The 25,511-nt window shown below is 40.7% G+C and overlaps 1 protein-coding gene across 6 annotated transcripts in view; it reads right to left on the reverse strand.

Moving 5' to 3' along the window:
• Window positions 1–25,511, reverse strand: part of DIP2C (disco interacting protein 2 homolog C) — a 327,852-nt gene that overhangs the window by 151,539 nt on the left and 150,802 nt on the right. Inside the window, exon 1 of one of the 6 annotated variants that reach the window (XM_075492425.1) lies at window positions 4,579–4,652. The exons of the other annotated variants lie outside the window; for them this stretch is intronic. The gene's annotated coding sequence lies outside the window, so the exon portion shown is untranslated. Of the gene's footprint in view, window positions 1–4,578; window positions 4,653–25,511 lie in introns of those variants that run through there. 6 annotated transcript variants of the gene reach the window in all.

The following is a 25,511-nucleotide window of genomic DNA, read 5'->3' on the forward strand; positions in this document are numbered from 1 at the left end:
AACCACAGCTCCACTGGGGTATGTATGAGTTGGCAATGCCATTTTAAATACGAAACTATTAACAATAGGTGCTTAACTATTGGTTACTCTTCCACGCACATGGTAGTACATACACATGCAAACTGATATTGCAAGGTATACATTCTAGACATTGCTCATGGAACCTGCACCCATTCTTGCAATATAAGTTTCTTCCGCTAATTTCTAAATCTATAGTGTCCTTCATGGGAAGAAATGCAGAGGACAAGCAATTTCTTTGACACCAAAGTGGGAAAGATAACTACCAAGTGTTCTCTCTTGTCAATAATAAGTTTTCATTCAAATCTGCATCCAGACTCTTTTGAAGTTCACCACGTAAAGGAATTATTCTGAGAAGGAACAATGGTGACTCCTTCCCCAGCCCACTGTCTCCACCAAAAAAATCACCAATAAAATGATTTTTTGAGACAATTGAATATGAAAATTTTTCAACTTCCAGGAGCAAACAGCAAAATCATTTAGAATTATCACTAATCTTTCTATAATCATGTCCCTCATTGCCCTGGCAACCAAATCTAAAAAACATGCAAAAGCAAAATACAAAATCACCAAATTTTTCATTGTACTATCACTATTACCATTCTGAGGTAGAAGGAAGTTAACTGTATCACATAGTCTGGGGAAGTACACAAAACTGCTTTATTTATCAGGATTAACGGTATTTGTATTAATTTGTATTTTTTCAGGTAGACTGACTTCAGAATATGAGTAACTGACTTACCATTAAAATATTATTACAATATATGCAAAACTATTGCATTTCAAAGCTATGTTGAACTCACTGTGTAAGCTCCTAATATATACTAAACACGGCTCACGAGAAGTTAAGTGAGCTTAAACTCTGCTCTTATCATCAATTACCATTCACTCAGTTTTTTAAACACAGTATTAAGACCTTTGGTCTATGTCCTTCATTCCTTTGCAAATGAATGCAATACTTCCACAAGTACCATACGAGGAACAAACCCCTTTTCAGTTAGGTCCACCTAACTCATGCTCTTCCACAATACAATATTGAATTTAAGTTTGGCTTTTGGAGAATATCAACAGGATTACATGAACTAGACTTCCTCACCATGAGAATACAGGATTTATGCTACCTTTCCCTTTTTAACTAACCCTTCTTCTCTTGAAAAGCCAGCAGACTCTCAGGACTTTGCTGCATGTATTCAGAGTCCAGCTCAAAAGTCAGGAGGGAAAAGGGTCTCACCCACAATGTCTTTTGAGCAGACATCACATGTTGGTTTTCCTATTGACTACACGAACAAACTCTTCAAAGCCCCTGCACATTTAAACCTCGTTGCATCACTCTCTAGCTTTCTTCTCATGACACCTTTGCCTACTCTTGCGTGGCATTTCCGAGCCACGTTGCAATGCTGCACAGAACAGCTCTGCTCTGTGGCAGGCTGGTATAAGCAGGGGACAAGGCTGGCAGCGGATTATAGGAAAAAGGCCAGGCCATGGTTGGAGGGACGATGAAAGACTCCAGCACCAAGGACACGCAGGAGCAGAAGGAGCACATGGCTGCAGGGACCTTTGGGGATGGGTCTCCCTGGGACAAGACACCATCATTTAATGTCGGCCAGCTGAAAGGTGGCACCTCCGTTCAGCAGCTCCCTGCAGCCTTCTGCTCTGTCTGCCTGTCTCCTTCCTTGGCTCTTGCCCCATGCCGTGGCCCTGGCTCTGCTCCCGAGCACTCTGCCCTGCTCCACTACTTCTCAGCTTCCTCCCACAGCTGGTCCCCAGGCCCTCCTCCTCCTCCTCCTCACTCCCTTCCTCCCAGGCTGCATTCAATTCACTGCATTCAAGGTTTTCAGCCTCCTATTTGCATCAGCATTCTCCAGGTTTTTTCCTCTGGACACGTTGCTCTTTTCCTCCTCACCTCCACTGGTGATCTGACAGGTTTCCACCATGGGAGGGCCACAGATGTACACCCCGGAAGGTATTGTGTCTGAGGGTCAGCGGGGGAGAGCAAAGCACAAGCCTGACAGATCTGAACTCACCAAGAGTGAGCAAATTTTACCCTGATTTTTTTCCCCATCCATATTTAAAATTGACTGTCAAGGGCTGCTGAACAACAGGCATGCAGTACACTGATCCTCTTGCCACAAAACAAGTTCATTTCTTATTTCTACTCTTCCAGAGTCTCTTCAGGCACAAGAGGGAAAATGCCACTTTTGCAATGAAAGGGACAGCACAAATGAAAGACCATCCAACCTTCCAAGGAAGAAGGTTACCTGGTTGAGTGAGTACAGGACCAGGGCTCCGGCACTCCGCAATCCTATTCCCATCTCTTTATTTGTGATTTGTGCCCCTGTTTCTGCAGCTTCCCGAGCTGCATGCCATGTCAATGCTCTCCTACATCAGCGCTCGCAGACAAGTATTTTGTAGCTATATTTAGCAAAGCCGCGCTGTAGTGTAAGTTCATTCGACTACGTTCACCATAACTGCTACTGTTTGCATTATACACTCCATTTTCTTTGAAAATTTAGGGTATTTTTCTCTTTCCTTCAAGAGTGTTGGACTTCTGCCTCTCTACAAAGATGACGGGGCAAAGCCGGGGGAGGCGGGTCAGAGCAACGCCAGCACAGCACACATGCTCATCGCAAGGGATGAAGGAACTCTAGGTAACAGAGAGCCCCTTGGGGTACTCCACACTGTACAAGACATTTTGAGGATGAAGAAATGCCCGTAAACGTTGAAGTCGTTCCCATTACCCTACCCCCTTTCCTGGCCCCTCCATGAGTCAGCTCCATCCATTTATATGTCATGTCCCAGACTGATTATGGAATTACACCTTAAAATGAAAATAATAAAAAGGCACGTTTTAGGTAATCAGCAAAATACTGACTTTTTAGTGTTTTGTTGAGGGGAAGGTTATTAAATGTGAAAATACTTCCACATGAAAAATATTGGTACATTACCACCTTCTTTAAAGCATTTACACTTTAAAAGCTGAGAGTAGTTAGAAACGCTGGTACCATACACAAATAAGGTGCTGTGCTACTTTCATGAAAGTAAAACACTTACTTAAAGTTGATATAGTATAAAAGTTTCCCTTTCAACTGAAATATGTATTAGCTGATCTATTATCACCTCCTGAACACAAACATGTCCAGTCCTGATGGACTGCTACCACGATACATGAAGTAAATTTATTCAGGCAAAAGAAAATTGCATTATACAGGGGGAAAAAAACTAAACCAAACCCAACACAAGATAAATTTCGCCAAATCTTTCCTTTTTGCTGGAAGATGCCAGTACTTCTTCCTGAGCTCAGACTTTTAGGACACAGCACAGGTGAAAAGCTAATGATAAAACCAGGGACTACAATCACGTTGTTTAGTGCGGTGAAAATTCAATTTCATTTTCGTGATCTCGAAGCCTGAGTGATGCTGCTGGTTTTCACTACACATGCCATGTTTCGAAATGAAATTTCAGACTGGGACTTTGAATTAGTTTAAGGCACTTATGGAAAAATCCGCCACAGGAAATAATGCAATCAATAACTCCTCTCAAACACAGACTATCAGAGAGCTTGCCGGTGAGTGCCTTTCCTTTGCCCATGATTTTCTGCCCTCTAAAGATTCAATTTTCTGTACGACTTGTTTATTGCTGATGACTCAAATCCAGTGTCAGCATCTTGGCAAGAGGGATTTGAATGAAACAAAGCTCCTCATAAAGAAAGAGAACTGTGACTCATTTACTTCTCCCACTCATGATGCAGACAGTCTCCCTGTCTGGTCTCCCAAAAATATGCCAAGAGACAAAGGATTTCATTTTGGATGGTGCAAGTACAGAGATATCAAAACTGCACGAATATATCTCATGTAACACGTACATGAACACAAAAATATACATCAGGAGCCGTTTTCTTTTCCAGTGGCTTTTAAAAAAGATGCTTAACCTCCTCAGAAAACTACTCAGAACTATGACGAAGAAACAAATGGTAAACTATGGCACTGGGCAGAAAAATGAATAGGATGCCACACTTTCACTGCAAACAGTATCATAAATCACAGTACTGCTCAAGTGCCTTTAAGGGGAGTATGCTGTAGCTTAAAGGTTTCAATGATAATTTTACCCACATATAGCTGAATTTTTTTTCTCCCCAAGGAAACATTTTGTTCCTGTATATTGCAAGCAAAGCAGAAAATGGCTGAATGACAGATAAGGAAGCGTGCTTCATGTGTACTTTACAGATTATAATGTTTTCTAAAGTGGCTTTTAATTCAGGAAGAAAATATTTAAACAGATTATGTTATTAACAGGTAAGATAAACTATATTAGCACTGCTAAAATAACAGATACAAGGTCTTTTGAATTTTAAAAGTATTCCTGTTCAAAATAAATACTTCTTCCCATTCTTTTGATAGACAAATTAAATATCTGTTGCATAATCTGCTAAATTCTTAGTTTTAATTCCAATTCTATGTTTCAAAACAAGTAAGTGAGTAGTAAATTATTTTACATAGAAGACATCTGTGAGTATCTCCACCGTGAATCCCAGAAGACCCCTTAATGAGTTTCCCCACTTACTTTCTGGTCCCAAAGTCTTCAGCACATTTTTCCAATACCCAAAATATGCCTGGGCTTCAAAAGAAAGAAGAAAGCAAAAAACCCTGTCCCAGAAAAGAACCCCGAAACACCTAATTTAAGCCAATTAAAACAATCCCGGGGATTTTCTGACTCAGACTTTCTACCGTTCGGCCAAGGCGAGTACCAGCGGCGGCTGCCAGCGGCGGGGCGGCAGGCCAGGAGCCGGGCGTGCTGCTGGAGACCCCGCTCCTTTGAAGCCGGAGAACTGTGTGGTCCTTGGGCATCCCGGAGCTCCCCCAGAACGGAGTGTTTGTGTGGCACTACGTTTATGGCCTGGATTATTGTAAAGTAAACAGAGGCTGGCGGAGCAGTGAAGGTTTCCATTCTCAGTGGCGAGAGTTTATTTCATTATTTAAAGCTTTAACGAACACTTTATATAATGAAAGCAATCCTTGCCATTTTTGGAATTTTATGGCTGTTAGGACCCTTCATAATGTTGTTTTCCTTCCTTTATTGCTTTATAAGGCTTATAGGGCACCCTTGAAGTGTATATCCTTTTTGCAGCTGCTGGAAGCTCATCTTTCATCTCTCCACTCGCTTTCCTGTTGCCTACAAGGCATTTGCCTGTTCTAGTTATTCTCCCTGTCTCTAACACAAACCGTGAGGAGTCAGATCTTGCTCAAGATAAAAATAAAATACAATTCAGAAAAGTATGCCTAAGGAAACATTCCTGATAAATGTTATTTAATAGACAGGCTTTATATTTCAAGTTAGAAATGGTCCCTAAAGAAAGATAATTACAGCAGTAATCCCACTTATCGCTATTTAGAATTTACAGTTCAGAGCAAATCAGACATTTCCATAAACGATGCGCTGCGCTGGGTACTGCACAAATTTGTGTCCTGATTTTCCCAGCCCTGAAAATGTCTTGAAAAAAAAACTGAGAGGAGGAGGAGGAGGAATCTTGAAGGAGGAACATATAATAGATGTATAAAGCAAAACTGAAAATACATTATCCGAACCACTCTGTAAGCATATTGCCTCCTCTGGGCAGAAAAATATACCCAGACTTTTAAAAAAGAAAAACCTGCAATATCTAAGTAAAATGATAAAATTTATTAATAGGGAAATTTCTTATTTTGCCACTTCTCTAGGAAGCAGCCTATGAAAAGAACTCTTCTGCTTGTGACCTTGTATTTTTAACTATTTGGCTATTGGCTATTTTAACTATTTAACTATTTTAACTATTTTAACTACTTTGGCTATTGCTAATTTTAACCAAAAAAGTCCAGATGGGTTAATCTTCTTGGAAGAGAAAGCAAGTCTGCTAATTTGGTTCCAGTATTTTGATGCACGACAGTATGACTGCAGAGCTCTTCCCAAATTTCAATTCAGAACAGAAATCTGGAACTCCTGTTTTCATATGCTGGGAAAAAAATAAAAGAACAGCTTTTACCTGATATATTGCAGCTTTCTCCCTTTTGACTTGGGTTCACCATAAAGCTTTTGTGTTTGAGATTAGTTATGCTAGTCAATAATAGAAGTGTTTCAGCACTATCTAAAATCATTTTATTTTACCCTAATGTGGGTTAAAGACATTACATTGGTTTAAAAAATAGGTATTTAGAGCAGTTGTACTATAGTATTAGAATGCCAAAATGTCCAAATCTCTTCCCACAGTTTTTGTAAAAATAGAACATCTTCTGGGCAAAAAAACCCCTTCATGCAAATGCAGATTTCCACTTACTTTGACAGCTGGATGCAAATGCAGAAAAGCCCAGGGTTCTTAACTACCACTGGGGAAACTGAAGCAGGAATACTCTTTTTCAAACAATTAGAAGACCGCTAATGGTTGTGGAAGAATATTGAGGAGTTGTACGTAGTTGTGAACAGGGACTTGAATTACCGTAATGACTATGCTGAGTGACCATAATGTCTTTAAAAATGCATCACTTGGGAGATCATCGAGCTCAATAATCTGGTCTCCCATTTTAGTACACCATGTTTTGTTAAATGACACATATGATTTGGAAGAATTAAATATGATTTTGAAGAATTAAAAAAAAAAAGTAATCATTTATGAAGGGAACATGTGTCTTCCATGACAACACTCACATTTTTCTGTTGAAATGATAGTGCTTAATTTACTAAGTCCCGTTAATAAGTTACTTCCTACTACTTTCAATTCAACCCCCTCAATCACAAACTCTTGTCACCAGTGTTCAAGAATCATAAACGCCTGATATACCCATCATCTGCTTTTGTGTTTCCAACAGTTGGGACGCAACCCTATCGGAAGCTCAGAGTGCCCAAGCGTAATTAACGTGAGCCATGCTATGTGATGCTCTAGAAAGCCTCCATACATCTGCAAGTTCTGATAAACAATTCTCCCAACCACCTAACCCACACCCCTGTTACTTCCATTCCAGTCACCAGTAACTCCGGTTCCTTTTTTCAAGGTTCCAAACAAAAGTAAAGTAACTTTAGTTTCTTTCAAAAAAAAATATAAAGTCTACACACATATTCATTTTAAAAGCATACAAAAGGGAATGACCTCCTCGGACACCCACTCCGATCTCCTGCTATGCAAGAACAGCCGATCGAAGTGAACACCCTTCCTCTGAGTGACAAGTGCTCTAGTAACAGCATTAAGCAGTTGCTTACATCTTCCCTGTCTCAGCAGATTTTTAACTATTCTCTGCAAAATAAAACTACTTTATTTAGAGTTCCCTTCTTAGAATGCCCTTTGAAAGATGGTTACCTATGGATTTACTTAAGAAGTGAGATGTTGCTTCAAATCTCCTCTGGAGGAGAAAGGGAGTTTGGTTTTACGTGCTCTAACACGTGGATTAAATGAAGGCATCTTCTCCAGTTGTATTTTGTGAGACAGGCTGGAGACGGTCCAAATCATAGGATAAGTCACCTAAATTTCCAAAAACCACACCTATTTCTACAGTATTTCTTCTTGGCTTTCAATTATGTTCTCGCTAAGATGGCTGTGATGGACCCTAACGTTATTTTAGCTGGGAACACAGGTTTCACTAAACAGAAGAGCACTTAGACCTTAGACACAGCAAGAGTTAGCATTCAGGTGCATTTTATGGATCTAATCAACATTCTCTGACCCATACCCCACAGTCCAAATAACCCAAAACAGGTACAAAATTGTGTTACTCTTCTCTCTCTCAAGCAGTTGAAAAGTAATTCTGATATTACTGCTAGACACAGAAAACACCACACTCAGGAATTTCTGAACTGTAATACCATAGTACATACATATTGAAACTGTCTTTCCAATTAAATCCATTCATAATTTTGTGCCTCAGAACTTCACTTTAGCACAACATTAGACACCAGCTCCGAAGCAGATCATCTGAGTGACTGCTTCTGTCCCACTGCAGGTCAGTGGCGAATGCTGACCAGTGGGACAGAAGAAGGAGGCTGCATGCAGAATAAATGGAGCAAACTGAAAGTGATGCCTTTAGTGAAGAAGCATTGTGGAGGGAAGGACTATACTTTTATTCATAAACCTCACTGCTAACTTTCACTTGAGGAAAAACTGACCTCCCATTTTACTAACCTTTTCTTTCAGGAGGTCTTAAAAGGTGTCAGACAAGTACATGGCAACTTCTGGGTCACTGAGTCCAGTCCCCTGTACTGCAGGAGAGCATGTCAAACCCTTTCAGAAAATAATTTAGTTCCATCTGGAACTAAATTCAGCCGGGCTCTGTTTTTTATTCCAAGCTGTTACAGCATCCTCTTTACCTTTTTTACAGCTTTTCCACTGATCTGCATCTTTTCAACTTGAAATAATTCTCTTCCATTCAACCCTGTACCACAGGCTTTCCTGGCCTCCAGGTAGACAAACTTCATTTGTCTAAAAAAGTGAGCTACCTTCACAAAGGAAGAGATCAGGCCAGTCTTTTACAACCTATCTTATCAAAGATAACTCAGGTTGTATTTTATCAAGTTTTCCATTTACTTCCTTGTCTTTCACTAAATTTCCTTCAAAATGCACCTGAAGTATCCCATTCCATTAAAACTAGACATGCGGCTCAGATCGCCTTTTCTTCCCATTCTTAAACATCATTACTAGTCACTACTAGTAAATCTCGTAATGCCACTTATTGTTTAAGAATTACAAATTCTTACCACTGGACCTTCCCCCACCAGTATTTTTGCTTTTAGTATTCCAGTGCTGATATTATCTAGTTGCCTACTTCAGCAAATTAAACTGAGTTTTTCTTCTGTTGTTATTAATACATAAAAACCACTATCCAAACTGTTTCTAAAAAGATAAAGGCTTCCCAAACTGCACAGTTCCTGGAAGTATTTACTTTCCTACTAATCTGAGATAACTACATATTCACTGCAATTAATTTGTAATTCAAAGAAAACCCAGTTTGGATTTTTAACCAAATCTGGGCCTCAAAACTAAGGAAGATGTATGCAGAACAAATTGATCTATCTCCAGTTATAAATATTAGAATATGCCTGTCCCGGTAATGCAGAGTAAATGAAATCTGTCTCTAGTCTCAAGAAATCAAAAAAATTAATCCTTATTTTACAGCCTGCAAATGCAATTTAGGCTGAGATTTCAAAATACATTTTGTTGACAGCTTATTTGATCCAACAGCCAGATACAATAAAATGAACAGCTATTTAAAGGCATCCGCAATACGTGAACTGCAATACATGTTAATAAGGTACCCAGATCACTTCATCTTTTCTATGTAAAAAGCTACATTTGAAAACTGTCGCTAGCATAATTTCTGTATGAACCGAAGTACTGAAATTCCACTCTTAAAAGAAATAACCTAAAATGTATTCATGTCATTTTCCCACTTTGTTCCAGAAGGACCTTAAACAGAAAGATGAATTAACATCATCCGGTTACTCAACTCAATTCCAAGCATGTTACTAAAAGAACAGAAAAGCCCAAAAGCAGCTCGCTGTTCTCCTGTTATGCGGGCAAAGTGTTTATGAAGCACTGAAAATATGCATCCTTTGACTCAAGGACTTCAATTACCCAAAGGCTGACTCAGATCCCAACTCTCTTAAGCCTGCAAAACAGCTCGAAAGGAAAAATAGTTGCATACCTTCAATTACCTCAAGACACAATCGATGTCTCTGTTCTCCACAGCTTTCACAGTATTTGACAATTCCACTTTTTCCCTGCTGTAGCCCCTCCGAGGGCTCCTGAGGTCCATGACATGATTACAGACCTAATGTGACAGCTCATACTGATGTTAGCACACAGCAGCTGTTCTCACAGGAGGCATTACCCTCCACTGCCTGTGCAATACGGCTCTTGGAAATCTGCAAGTTCCTGCTAGGTCCGAGGCACACACTGCTATGCAGTTGGAAAACCAGCTCTCCATACCCTTATCCTTCTTGGTTTTCTCCATTTCCAGCTTACAACTGCTCTTGATCAAGATATAGAAATTTGCTGTGGTAAGCCAGATACGCAAACATTTTCTTTTCTTCCCCAATTCATGATTTATTTCATATGTTAATGAGGTTATTCTGTGATTTCTGTAGCTTTTTCCCTCAGATTTCAAAAATAATAAAGTATTTCAAACCCAAAAGAAGCCACTGCTTTCACATCTTTGTTATATTCTTTCATGCAATTTAGAGTTCTTTTAAAAAACGAAACTGGAATTAAATCATAGCTGTACTTAATAAAATAAAAGCAAGCAAACTTTTACTGAGTAGTGTGCATTTTCATCTGTACTAGAAGCCAAAACTAGCAATGCCTTTCTAACAGGCAGGCGTTAGCAAAGGTCATTTCCCAAGATGATGAAGTTCAGCACTTGAGTTTGGCTTTCATGGAAAGGGCTGGTGGTTTGGAAGTAGAAGTTTTTGAGAAAGCCCATGAATGCATGTTTGTATCAATACCTCAAAACAGATACTGTTCCGCCTTGTTCTTCAATTGTCACGAGCTGACAGGTAGCTAATTATTATCACAAATATTTCTTGATTCACTGGTTTGCAGGAATTCCCATTGTGGCTTACTTCATTTTGTGAATTGGTACGTAAATCGGCAAACATGCCAGCCCGAAGACCACAGGAACACCAATAACACACCTTACAAAACATCAGTCCATTTGTTTTCACAGTTACAATACAGCTATACTTTAGAAGTGCTAATAAAGATTACTTAACATGCAGAAGAGACTTCATTTAATACTGTGTTATTAAGTCCTAGCTGGGAAATAGGACTAGCAGAGCCTGGGAAGGTAGCCATTTTAAAGAAAATAAAAATGTCAGAATTAAGGTAGGATTTACAACCTCTTGTAAATATACACAAAACACCGACTTTTCAGCATAATTCAGATAGCACGTACACATAGATAGTTTTGGACAGAAATGCATGTGACCAACATGCGCACATCAGCTATCAGCCTTCAAACTTACACACTGAAATCCAAGATCCTCAGTCCTGCAGTTGTGTCTTCAAGCAACTCTTTGGCAGCCAAATACTGCTGATCCGAGTGCCCAGACTGGGTGGGCAATTGTCCACTTAAACCTGACAAAGCCATGGATGAATTATCAGCTGAAGTTGTACCTTCGCTTGCTGTCCTACACAGGCAGAGCCATACATCCAAACAGACCTCCTCTGACTGTAAGTCCACATCAGCAAAGGAAGACACTCACTCAGAGCACCTGCTGGCCCAGGTAATGCTTAAGAAATAACTTGATAATCCTGAAATACTAGGCACAAGCCGTGCTTTCATTTTCTTCTGCTTATTTCTTATACAGACTTGATATTTTACTCATTCCTCCCTTCTTCTTTCCAGGGGGCTCTGATGCTATACAGCTGTCAGAACCACATTTTCAGTGTTCTTCATGCTTTTCTGCCTTGCAAATAATCAGCTGCTCAGCTCTGCTTCAGGGCATGGGTGGCCACGTCCGGGTGGCCACGCACCGCTTGAGCCCGGGCTGGCCACACTCGGGACTGAAGACCCTAGAGCTGCATTGCAAGGTCTTTAATCACCGCTTTGCAGTTTAATGCTCTCAAGGCTTATCATCTTTTTTTAATTTACCTTTATTAATCATCTGCAATCTCAGATATTGCTCATCCTAACATCCTCATGGATCAGCTGCTGTCCAGCTAAGGCTTTCCAGGGCCGAGGCTGACATCAGACCTCGCAACTGCTCCCTGCTGCACACAGTCTGGGAAGTGCCGCTGCCTGGCCCCCATAGGAATGCCTCGTGGTTCTCATCTGAAGTCACCGCTACTGTATGATTCCTTATCATGGCAGCACTGCAAAGCCTATGTCCCCATCGGAACGTCTCAGTGTTCACTACAATCTTCATTTTTATAATTCAAACATGGACAGCACAACTAGAATCAGATGCTTTAACTAAAAGGTCATTCCCACCCTATTTATATAACTAAAATAGTGAGACGCATCTGAACACCTGTAGGTGTAAGATGGGAAGATACAGCATCTTTGTGTATTCCGGAAGACAAATAATGGCTTTTGCCACATCTCTAATAATGTCACGCTTTGGATGTCCGAAGAGGTAGTTATCAATTTTTATGGCTGGAAGAGTGTGAGAAACACAGGACTGACCACGCTGGATCCCATCCAGTGTCAGAAACAGAGGAATGGTCACGCTGGATCCCTTCCAGTGCTCCTTCATGTCTTTCAGCGCTTAAGGTGGTTGCTACTTACAGGACAGAGTAAAATAAAAAGTTTGAAGTGGAAAATATATGTATATGTATCCTAATAATGTATCCTCCTTCTCCTCGCAGTGTCATTTGATCAAAAGCTATTAGAGACTCACTGAAACCTCAGGGCACGACATTCCAAAAACCTTCTGGCATTCACTGCTACAGCTCAGAGTATCTTTTGCTGCCCAAATAAAACTGGAATCCCATTTTGAATCTTGCTCAAGTATTGGCTGAAGTCTTGGCCTCAATACCTTTCTATGAAGAATTAATTCCACAATGTAATTACACTCAGTGTGAATTTGCCAACTTTTAAGTTAATTAAAAATCCCCCTACCCTCTGCCATGAAAAGTTCATGACATACCTTCTCTGCAGCATTCATTATTTGACACACTTTTGTCAGATCCTCCTCGTTTGGCTCCTTGCACGGTAATTAATTCTAGATTTTCAACACACTTTAGATACTGATTTTTTCCATGTCGTTCATCATTCTCATCCTGCTATCACAGCGATAGGCGGTTCCCCCGCAGGTAAGGCGAGGGGATGGGTAGAGCAGGGAGAAGCACTCAGGACGATGCTCCAGCCCGGGGCTTCCCAGTGTTCCCAGTCTGCAGCTCCCAGCCACCTGCCCTGCACAGCGCTGCCCACTTACCCCAACTACTGACACCCATGTTCACATCTCTCTTCTGACCTGACTGCTTCCATCTAAAAAACCCTAAATACAAACCTTTATCCCACAGTGAGTTTTATACAACATATTACCAGCTCCCAAAAGCAGAGATTAGTAACATGTAACTGAGAAAACTTGACAGACCTGATTTTACAGTAAGGTTACGACTTAGGTGATTCAAGGCCAGAGGTTTAAAAGAAAAATAAAAATTATTCATCCTGACGCACAGATCCCACACAGAACATGTTCAGAGTACTTCATACATCAGAATAAAACCAAAACTTCTCCTTTAAAATGTATAATATTATACGTATTAGTTAATTCTATATTACATATACTTCTATATTAATAAAAGCTTTCCTTATGATGCTTGCGATTTTAGTACCATCAATCATTATGTCGCCGTTAGGACCGAGTTTTTCTGTTGGTTGCTTGTTTTTTTCTGCTTTATACCTCCCCCTGTGTTTTCCTTGGCTGCCTAGTTCTGACTTTGAAGGGCTCTCATCTAAAAACCACTTTTTCTTTAGGATGGCACAGCTTCTTTGGTTCTTTTCAGTCAAACATTATGCTACTCCAAAACACTCTCCAGATTGAAGCAGAGTGGTTTGAACATCCATTTCAGTCTAAGCCTATCTCATTTGAAAACATTAAAACCAGAAGAATAAGAGTGTTGAAAAGATTGTGAAGACAAAGATACTTTTGCTTCCTCAAAGTTGGAAAGAAGACTTTAGCTAATAAAAGAAAGAATCCCTTTTCCCCTTGTTTCTTATTAGGATTCTGTTCCAAATCTTTCAAAAACAAAAATAACATTGGATGTACCACAATCTTACTAACCTCTTCCCTATAATTTCTCTTCAGAAAGTGGTTAATGTAGTGGCTAATGTATAAATATTTCTAAATATCTTAGTATTCTGTGATTTTAAATCTGATAAAGCACATACAGTTTCCTTTTCTTTATTTCTCTGAAATGCAATACATGCGTATATATACATAATGTATATAATACAGAGGACTGAAACTAGAGAGACTTGAGAGCTGAAACTAGAGAGAGCAATGCAGCAGTCCAAAAGAGACCAACAACACATCTTCTACCCAGTGGCTATCAATTTATTTCTTATTTAAGAAGCTGGAAGAAACAATCCCAGAACAGTTTCCATTTAAATCTAAAAAGCAATGCAGCCAAGCCTCTACACCCAAAATATTTGCTGATTTCTTTAGACATGGCTAATCCTATACAAGAGTTCTGCACAAATACAGGATTACTGTAAAAAACTCAAATGCAAATGTTGTATCAATGAGCACCAATGTGAAATTAGTACCCATCTCAGTAAACTGGAGGAATAAATTCCTGAAATCTCTGAAGTCCTTCACTTTTCAACTTGCATTTGCACTGGTATTTAAGTATTTGTCTTATGTAAAGGTTTCTGAGACCCCTTTTGCACAGAATTATGCTACAACGTAAAATCACTAGCTCTTTGGACTCCTAAATGCTGAAGGGGCTCAAAATAGGAGAGGATACTAAAGCTGCAGCTAGGGTTGTGTATACTGCAGGCATGTCCATGTAAGACTGGCTGATGCCCCGAAAAATTTGGGCAAATTCAGGAGTGGCTCTGTAAGTATCTTTATTTACCAGTGGGCCACTGCTGGTAATAGTTGACTAGGGGAAGGAGCACGAACAACAAGGACACAAGTCTAAATTTTAAAAAAATACATACTGACTACAATGCTTTTATTAGGTTAAGTTCCCGCCTGCCAAAAGAGCTTCTGTAAAGCTAACAGCTCCTAGGAACAAACACTGAAATGTCTTTCTGTTAAATTATATTAATTTACAAAACTGAGACTCTGACTTCTTCAGACCGAGGAACCATCATGTTTCAGTGCTGCCCTACGCTGCAGTTTCAGGTGCACTGTCAGAGCCATACTAGGTCACACGGAGCCTGGGAGAGCACTCTGCAGCTTCTAAGTACCACTGTAATATAAAGAATGCATAATAACAAACAGCACATTTGTACCTCCACTATGAAAAAACACTTGCCCTGAGTTTTATAAATCAGGCTGTGTATACATTTTTACTCTTTAACCTCTGCAAGCTGTATGTCAAACAGCTCCTTTAAAAATCACAAGTTTTGCCAAGTCAGGCACTGCATAATGGCTTATTTCAGAAGTTACACTCTGCATACATATGTATGAAGAAATTACAGAAAAAAGCAGCTCAGCTTATTTGTCTTTTGGTCACCTAATCAAAAAGGTGATTGGATTCATTTTTACCGTATCAATGAAGCCACTGGAGAGCAATCACATTTTTTTTTCCATGTGACAGATGAATGACCTTTGCCATGGTCTCAACGTAATGAAAGACAAGCCCATGTTTCTTCCAGGTACACCAAGGCCATGGTTCACTTCTGCTTGTATATGTAGGGAATACTCGATGTATTGCAGTAGCGCTTGCTCTCTTCCCACTCTCAGAGTATATAAAGAGATGAGATAAGAAGGATGCTTGTTATGCATGATTAGAAGGAGATATAGCAAGGTATCCTTCATTTCCCAAGGGAAATCACTGCCCTGATATGGCCAAAGTATTGAATGCTACTTGTGAAGATTACCAGGTGGGACACAGTCCTTAGTTAAAATACATAAAAACCCAACATGCATCCCTGAAATTCATCTCAGTAACTTTTTTGACCACAAGACTACCATAGGTCTTGTCCCAAGCTTCAATACCACCTTCTCTCCTCCAAAAGGTGGAGAGATACCTTCCTTGTTGTTTTATGAATTATTCCTCCCTGTAAGAGTCAATTCCATGTACTTTCTTCAGGACTAGACCAGCGTGCACCCACAACTTTACAGAGTCCTCTCTCCTTGACCTTATCTCTTTGTTGGACAGAAAATGGCACTGCTTGCTTTTATCTCAGAATTTGCCAGGTCCCCGCTGGAGCTTCCCCTGGGTCGCAGTGATGTTATTACTAGGGATTACACAGGAGCTGAAGGTCCACATCCAAACCTGCAGGCAGGCACTGCTTTCAGCCGTGAGGTTTCCACACAAAGCCGAACCTCAGTGACCTGACTGCCTTGTGACCCTTTCTCCCCATCATCTGTCCTCCTAAATCAGGAACCTTGGCAGTTCTCTCTCCTCATGCAGCGACTGCAGGGCACCGCTAATCCACTGGTGGATCTTCAGAGATGGATTCACTACATATTGCTCCCGTGCAGTGTGCTTGCATAGCTTCCAGCAAATCTGCTAACTACGGTAACTCCTAGAAAGATCCTCAGGTAAGCAGGCTACTTACTTACCGGGGTACCCCACCAACGCAGGACTGACAGAATCTGGTAAAACTTGGGCTGTGGCCTCCTGCAAAGCTATGGACTACATTGGCTATCTGATAAGAGTGGAAAGTAATATAATAGTAGAATATAAATATATATATTCCATTATATATTTGTTGTATATAAAAATGAAGATATAAATAAAGAATACTAAATTATTGCATTATTTATAATAAATGGAAATAAGTAAAATAGTAATGGAAAGTTCCTGTTACTGTTGTCAGACATCGAGGAAGTCTAAAATACAGAGCCATAGTAAACTTAAAAATAGAGCAAAACTACCTTATGTTCTAGGACAGGGAGGAAAGGAGGGACAGGGGGAACCTAGATGTAACTTTGGGACCCAAATGGTATTTAAACCACCTACAGCCCCTCCGTTTAACCTCAGCCTGTTCTCTTTCAGCTACAGGCAGACAACCTTCAGTCTACTCCCGCTGTACTACGGGCACTGCTGAGCCGGCCAGTCTGAAAGACATTAAGAGCAGAACTCTGCTGCTGCTCCCTTCCTAAACCTGAAAGCAAGACACAGGATGAAGTCTTTGGTTCTGGCTGAGAAAAATGAGCTGCATGGGTAGAGAGTTCAGGAGAGCGATGGAGATGGATTGCAGATCTGTGAACCTCAGCAAACAACACTTCTCCTCTTTTGTTCATGAAAATTCAAAAGGTTGCAAAGCTTCAATAACAATGTTACATTGGACAACATGGAGGCTGGCTGTGTTCTCATTTATACAAATCTAATTTAGTATTACATTTCCTCTTCTTTCAGCTACAGCCTCTGTTTCTTGCAAGCAGCAATCCCAGTACGGACTCAGAAAAAAGCATCTGAAAGCTCAGCTTTCTGTGTACTGTTGTGTAGTTACTTGCATCTGTAATTTGCTCTCACAGAAATAAATGCTAATGTGCTTTAAAAATGTGACTTAATTTTGTGATGTGAATGAGTTTTCCTATGGAAATGTCTCTGTACAATTTATATGTTATACTTTCTAAAAAACAGAAACTACTACTGCATTCTAGTTCCAGAGTGAATACTGAGATTTATACTCCAAATTTTACACAAGGGAACCGCTTTAACTTCCCCTCCTGATTTTACTAACAACAGAAGTCTTTTGACCACCTTACACTCAGCATTTAAGATGGATGCAAAAAGATGGATGCACTTACTAAATGTGAAATAAAGTAAATGAAACTCTAGATAGTGAAAAGATATTTCTGCATACTTCACAAACCCACGTAAGAAACTCTTGGTCATAAGTGCAGAAGGCTTTAACACGTTACTCATCACAATTTTATCTCATAAGAAGAAAAACAAGGAAGATGATTTATCCCCAAACTCCTACCTCTTTGGCACCCAACCATAGGCAAACTGATGGCAAATCACCGTTTTACATAAATCTTCTTTTAGTTGCTCCAGAGAAAGAACAAGAAAATTCAGAAAAAAAATAAGAAAAAAGAAAAAAAATCCAATCATTCTTTACAGGAGGGAACTACACTACAAATAATTATAAATATTCATTTCAGAAAGCAATACTACAGAAGGACAACTTCACAGAAGCATGGTATCTGAGATTGTGCCTTCCTAAAGCAACTAATACAGAAAATATTTCACCTTTTTGTATTTGCACACATACATAGGTCCTGCTAAGTGGTGCAGGGATGGAGTTTTGATGAAATTGTTTCTCAAAGCACATACCACCCACATATTGCAAAAGCCATGGAAATTATAGGCTTAACACATCCATCTACCCATCTATCATTTAGATGAGGTGTTTGATATGCAGTTTGATACGCAGGATCATTTTCATTGCTCCTCTGTATATGACAGTGGCAATATCCCATTTCAAATGTTTCCATCTAAGGTAGTGAGTGATTATCAACAACATCATAGCACCATATCCTCTTGTTATACTTAGTTTAGTACATGAGGAAATAAAATAAGTGTGACTTGCCAAAAGTCATGTAGGCAGTTCATGGCAGTGAAGAGAACTGAGTGTCGATCTCCAGCTAGTGTGTTACCCAACCTATTACATTATCCTTTAAAAAAAGGCAGAAGATTCCTAAGAACATGATGTTTTCCTTCCTTTCAGATGATTAAATGGATCCTGTGTTCCCTCTTTCTTGCTTTCATAGGTCACCAGGCTATGCAAACAACTTGTTCCATATGAGCAAAAAAGCGAGCTTAGAAAATGCATGTTGAATTTGGCTGGATTGAGACTGTACATCTTTTTGAAGTATAGAGGCTGATGATTGCTTGGGCGTCACCGATTTTCTTTCTGACCTACATGGTCTTTTTGGTTAATATCTGACAATGCTCCTCTGTAGTCCTGGCAAGGTTGGTTGCATATCATTACTAGCTTGCCCATGTTTTTGTTGGGGAAAAGCTATAGGATGAAGAGCAAATCCATTAATGATAGAGATTCACATATTCTCTGAAGAAAGGAAGAAAGGACCTGTCCCAAGAGGTTGCATTCAAACCTCTCCTCCGTAGAGAATAACGTTAAATACTGAGCTGCGGTAAACACCACAGTCTGGCAAAAGAACACTAAAACAACACGAAAAATCACCTCTACTTATCTCTTTTATATAATAATGTATCTATTGCAATTCAAGAAGAGAAAGATGTGTGAATTGTTGGGATTAAGCCTATGAAATATAATTAGAAGTAACCAGAAGCTAAAACCAAGCAGACACTGGGAATCACTTGGAGAGAATGGGGAACCTCATACCTACATCATCATATAAATTCATGGTGAGCCCCACCCTGCAGTGTACTTAGTACTCAGAGTACCTCTGAGAGGACATATCAAGGAGATAACAACAGTGAGGATGAACAGACCAGTGGAAACATTTCTGTAAACTGAAAGTCTATGAAGACAAGTTCCCTCCAGGAAATATGAGAGATTTCTATAAAATCATGAACAGCAGATACATGGCGATACAACAGTTTCCCATTTAGCAAAATAGGAAATATGGGTGCCCCAAAGAAACTATCAAGAAGCAGATTTAAAATAAATTTTTTAAAAATAAGTGCTTTTCTACATAGCACACAACTCCCATATGGAACTGATTGCTCCAGCATGCTGTAAAGGACAACAGTAAGATTAGTTACAAAAAGAGATACATCTATAGAAAAAGAAGGTCCAGACATATGTTGGACCAGACATAAAATGACTTATGCCTCTTACTTTCAGAAACTAGGAGGCTCTGTGAGGGGCAGAGTCACATTGTACCTGACTTGTGCTATATTTTCCCCCTAATCATCCATAACTGGTGGGTGATGGAGCAGAGACAGGCTACTGATGAGATGAACAATTTCAGCAATGCAGTACGGCTGTTGTGGTGGAGTTCTCAGATCTCCTGGCTCCTCTCCTCTACTGAACCTGCTTTCAGCCATGGGCACAGTGCAGAAGCTGCTGTTTGCACTGGCCAGTCTTCTCCTTGAAATGGATAAAGATCAACTGCCATCAACCAGGGAGTCTCATCAAGAAGCCTGCAGCCCCTAGCAGATACCAGCTGAATCACTGCTAGGTGGATCTCAGGTACTGTTTGGAGTGCAAGAGAAGGTTGTCACCTGGGGCCTCCTCCATCCTCTCTCCTTATCAGTGTGTGTGAGGTCAATGGTGAAAAGAAATGAGTCACGTGGCTATGTGGACACCAACGTCAAGCTGCCAGGACTCAGTTTAAGAAGAAGCAGGAATAAACGGCAGTCTGTTTTCTCCAGGTTTTCTCCACGAGGGAATAATTTCTCCCCTTCCCTTGGAGATGATGTAATTCAAGTTTTCAGTCTTCCAAGAAGTGGAGAGTTGGAGGGACGCGTGGCCATTCATGTCATTCTGGGCACAGTCGTTTCATAAAGCAAGAAGACAATTCATATGACTTAGGCACAGGAATTCCTGCTACATTTGAATGGTTTGTGTTTATGCATGTAAAGCACTAGCATGAGGTTTTTTGGCAAATGAAGGAGAATATAAATTAAAGTACATATTAATCACACATTATATCTGCAATCTAAACTAGCAAGTATGTTCATTTTATATATGAACATATTCTTGAAGCTGCAGGATACTAATTTAAAAGACAAGCAATTCAAAGCTTCCTTGGTTGACACTGCAGGTAATGAGATTTTTTTTCCCCTGACATCTTGTGTTTCATCTTACTTCATAACTAAATAATTTAGTGTATTTTTAAATATATATATAAGAATTCTAAACAGTAAGCTGTGTATGACCTACTTATTTTGAGTTTCCAATTTAAAAATAGATATTCCAGGAAAAAAATATTTCCTACGCAATTGTCAACAGAAGGAAGTTGATTTAATCCATGAAACAAAGACTTGTGAAGGTGAGACACACGCACCAGTAATCACGAGAAATCTTTTGAACTGCAGTACTAATTCTGAGAAATGAGTTTTCAATTAAAAACAACATTTCCCATGTGACTTTTATCAGTCGCTAAAGCACATGACAGCTTCAGCCGATATCAGTGTGGCGGCTGTGACAGGTCACCCCGCAAAGGATGTTGAACGTGCACCTTGTATATAATTGGCTTGATTATATTTGCATATATATAAAACACAGGCTGATGGGAAGACTTCATCAGCATGAAATGGAGGTGGTTGCATTTTCCATGCATGACCAAAGCTGTGAGGACACTCAAAGACTTCAATGTAACGAGTGTCTTTAACACTGTCACACCTCTGCTGAGTGCACAAATAGACTGATGGGACAGTACTGGAAGCAGGATCATCTGCAGTTTCTATTACTGCTACATATTTACTCTATCCATGCCTTTCTTCCCTCCCACTAAAAAAAAAAAAAAAAAAAAAAAAATCAGCTGAATCAATTATAAAGGATTTCAAGGCTGTTGGAAAACGGTCCAAGTGCTTAAATTTCAAGAGGCTTCTAAAAGGCCCTTTGAAGTCTGGAGGAAGTCTCTGGAGCCTCCATGGCAGTGTCTCTGAAAGCACGCCTGCAGGACAGGGAGCGTGACCACTCTGCGGGAAAAACCACCCCAGGAACTGGTCAGAAGGTTGGGAGAAAAAGAAGAAAAAAAAAAAAGGTAGTTAAATACAGTGGGTAGCCATTCTGGAAGCCCCCCCCCCCCCCTGCTGAGCTAGAAGATGGCTCAGGATAAATTGTAGCCATGCTACCCCTGAAACGCTCACACACAGGATCCCTGGTACAGGTACTCCCATGTCTGACGAAGGCATCCCATGAGCAAACGTCCTTGCTATTTCCAAAACAAGAGAGAGCTGGGAAAGCCTTTTTCTGCCGTACAATTTCTGCTTAAACTAAAAAATCTAGCAAACCTGTAAGAATTTATATTGGGGTTTGGAGCAGGCAACATTGAGGAAGGTATCATTTTCCCGAGCAGGCGCCTGGAGCCCTGCAATCAGTGGAACCCAAGGGGCTTCTTGGGTACCACTGATTTAGAATAAAGCTCTTACAAGGAAAGGAAATCCTTCCCTTGTTGCTTTACACAATCCACTGACATGGCTTTTTAATTTTCTGGAGATCCACAAGCCTTCACACCCACACGCAAACGTACTCTATTCCTGCATATTAAGCACGAGTTCAAGTATCTCTGCGTCTGGCTGCCTGTGCCAGTGCTCACATTAATATCGTGTGAGTTGATGAGGGCAGAACTATTCGAAAAAGGGAAATAGTTGAATATAACTTGACGGCATTACATAGTATAGCTCAGAGTGAGCACGTTTAGGAAGAATAGATGTGTGCTCAGAGTTATCTGAGACTCGAAATATTGGAACTAAAAGGAGTTAGAAATGAAGTGGAGCTGGGTTCACTGGCATTATACTACTTTAAAAAAAAATTACATCTCCTTCCTGCATGTAGGATAGATGGTGTTGGATAAGGATGAAATTTTTCTGCATTACAGAACTTAAAAATGGTGCACCTCGGAAACTTAAAATCCATGGGATTTGGAATATTTCTAGACTATATAGATTCGTTTGATACTGTTTGCCAACCCCATTTACATTTCACTTGAAAACATAAAATACAAGCCACAGAAGAGTGGGCAACTAAAGTAAAACGAAAACTACAAATACTGCCAAGTTCAAGAGAGTTTGAGTTTGAAAAATAAAGACAGAAACCTAAAAGCCCAGTCCTGGGTTTTCTTGTTAAGAAAGTGAGTGGTTTTCCAGGCTGCACTGGATTTAAGATTTTAACAAAAATATGCCAGAGAGCAATAACAAGGTTACAAGTTTTTAAGCAGGCAAAAGAAAGCTATAAAGCATTACGAAAATATTTGTCTAGAAGGTTTAAAATGGAGAGCATGCATTTATCAGACACTGAAGCATGATTTCCAGCCTATACTTCAGAAAGAAAATTTTAAAGCATTTCCAAAATGTCTCATGACTAACATCTACCAAGAAACAAAAGGTGAAACCATGCAAAGGGATACCCTCTCTCTCTGCATCTCTGGATCAGAAAAAATGGGGAGTTATTATAGAAAGATATTTGGATAAGTAAGCAATTAAAATAAATGTTTTAAATAAACTTGAGTCAATGGTTTCAGAAATGTGAAGTTAAATGACACTTCAGAAATTGTTTGACCTCCCCCATTTCTGTGCTAGACTAAAATAGAAGCTTATGGTTTCACAGTTGTTTCAGAAACATTATTTTGCCTACACAATTTTTGCCTTTTTATTGCAATGCAATAAAAATAACCCCTTATCTAACATAGGAAAAGGGTGCAAAAGTATTTCAGATAGTCACTAACCCTTCTTACAAGGGGTTCACTCCAATAAAATGTTAAAATGGGAATACATGATGCAATTTTACATGGTGAAGAACTGCGCACCTGCCAGCACCTTCTGCAGACAGAGATGACCATGGAGTCAAAATGAAGCCCAGGAATTTTGGGAGAGGGAAAAATCAACTAGTACACACTGAAATTAAAAAATAAGTTTGTGTGGTGTCCATGTGTTTCCACAAGACCCAAAGCTCTAAAATTGCTTCAATCAATGTTCAGAAACTGCAATTTCACTTTCCCCCTTCAAGCGCTGCGCCGGGAGCAGGTCTGGGTACCCTTCCCCACAGTGACAACCGGGGTCTCGCAAACGCCCGCGCCAGAGCCTGACACAAAGGCTTTCAAGCGAGCCAGGCAAACATCGATGCATGCTTTTGCTGTACGCTTGTGCATGCACACGTGGTGGTTCTGCTGGGAATTTAAATTAAATAAGGAGTTTAGTGCATTCTGCCTGTGAAGCCTCCAGGAAATTCAGCCGTGGCTGCAGAACAGCAGTCTCCGGCGGCGTTTGCAGCGCTGCCTGTACGTGCCTCGTGCCTTGTTCAGGGTAACGAATACATACACAAAAATCCTTCCTTATCGTGCTTCAATGCAGCCCTCATGTTCCAACCCTTCGAACTGGGGGACGAAGACCAGCAACACACAGACGTACACAAATAATCCTGCCATTGGGTCAGGGAGGACCAAAGGAGCCCAAGCACCGAGCGCTACGTGGCAGGAGATGGCCAGCCAGCTCCAGCAGGACAGTCCCTGCTCCTGCTGTCGTTCGCCACGCAGGCAGCACCAGAAAAGAGCGGGCAAGGATTTACAGTCGTTATCATGGAAATTTCCCACAGTAGCTTTTACCACTGGGTAACAATAGGGTCCTACGAGAAATTAAAGCTTATTTGAGCTGGGTGATTTGCCAGCTTGGAACACAATGGACCTCTTTAGCGAAGGCGAGGTGTAATTTGCAGCTTTCTGCAGCCGGGAAGGATGGTCCTTTCTCCCGAGCCTACCTTTAACTGAGGGCATGGTAACTGGGGGATGCAACAGCCCTGGCAGGAACGCAGAGCTCCCTCCATCACGCACGGGGGGCAACCTTGAACCACAGGCCAGAGAAACGATAGCTTCTGCTTGGGAACAATGCTGCCTTCATCGCCCCAGAGCTGACGGCTCCCTGTGACCCAGCGCAGGTTTCTCCCTCCCTGTCACATGAGACAGAGCCCCAGTGTGCCCGTTGTTAGCACAACCTTTCCCAAACAGAAGCCCAGTCAACTTGCGGAGTCTCTGGGTCAGCTGCCTTTGCTGAGGGCATGGGGAAAACAAGGAAAACCCCAAGTCCCAACCCCACTGAGAGTGCCTGATGTCACTGGTGGGATCTGGCCAGTGCCGGTCCCTCCTGGCTGCAGCTTTGGGGAGTTGCACCACGGAATAAAAGCACACACAAGCATGGAGGAGCCGCATACTGAAGCAAACGAGGACTGGAGCTGCTCCCTGCAGTATCGTTTACAGCCTAGGCGAGGAGACGAGTGGGAAGAACCCTCAACATCTTCCCTTCCAAAAACCTCCTCAGAAAAAAATCCCAAACTGTCAGAAATGTCCAACGGAAAATGAGAGGAAGGAGAATTATGGGGCATGTAAACCCAGCAACCCAAAGTCCAGCAATACCCAGTTGTGTTAGAAGAGTCCCACCTCCTCCAGGAGCTGAGATAGGAACTGGGGAATCATCACAGGATTTCTCTAATCGCTCTTCTGCCCTTTGGCTTTTCCCTGTGCTTTTCACTAGCAAGAACACTCCAAGACTGGCATTTGTATACCAAATGTATTATATTTGCATATCTTATATTTGCTTTTATTTCTTCTGGGTGGGTTGCCTTTGCTTTCCCCATTTGACAGCTACCAGAGGCAGGGAAAGCCCAATGACCTAAGGGGCAAGTCCATGAAGAAGGGGCAGCGCAGCAACAACAGGCGATTGCTCTAATTCAGCTCCTGCATACAGCAGACATTAGTTCAGTAGAATTAAAATCATGGGAATCCTTATCAACAACATCCAAAATCTCTCTGGCATCATTTGGATTGATACTGATGAACTCAAAATTGCGGCGAGGCTAACCAAAGGTTTGCAGTCCTTTTCTGACAAACCTGAACCTGATGTATTCAATCTGTGCTATGTTCAGTTGCTGTACTGAAATCATACAAAAGCTGCAAATTTGGGAGAATTTAAATTTGTGCTCATTCAATTCCAGAGCAAAACAGAGTAGATGAGCATATATGCAGTGGAAATTATTCACTTCCAAACATCCCTGCAAAGGCCGCTCACCCCTCCAGCTGGCTCTGCTCAGAAACCCTCGGGAACTACCATGACAGAAGTCCTGATATGTGACACAGCCTGCACCAGCCACAGTCTCCCTAAAAAGGTACCTCCACCTCACTTCCAGATGAAAGGTCCTTTCAGTACAGCTCTTGTCCACCAAATGAACCAACAGAAAACAAATTAACTTGCAGGAAAT

Source organism: Mycteria americana, chromosome 2, assembly GCF_035582795.1.
Source record: "Mycteria americana isolate JAX WOST 10 ecotype Jacksonville Zoo and Gardens chromosome 2, USCA_MyAme_1.0, whole genome shotgun sequence".
Classification (NCBI taxonomy): domain Eukaryota; kingdom Metazoa; phylum Chordata; class Aves; order Ciconiiformes; family Ciconiidae; genus Mycteria; species Mycteria americana.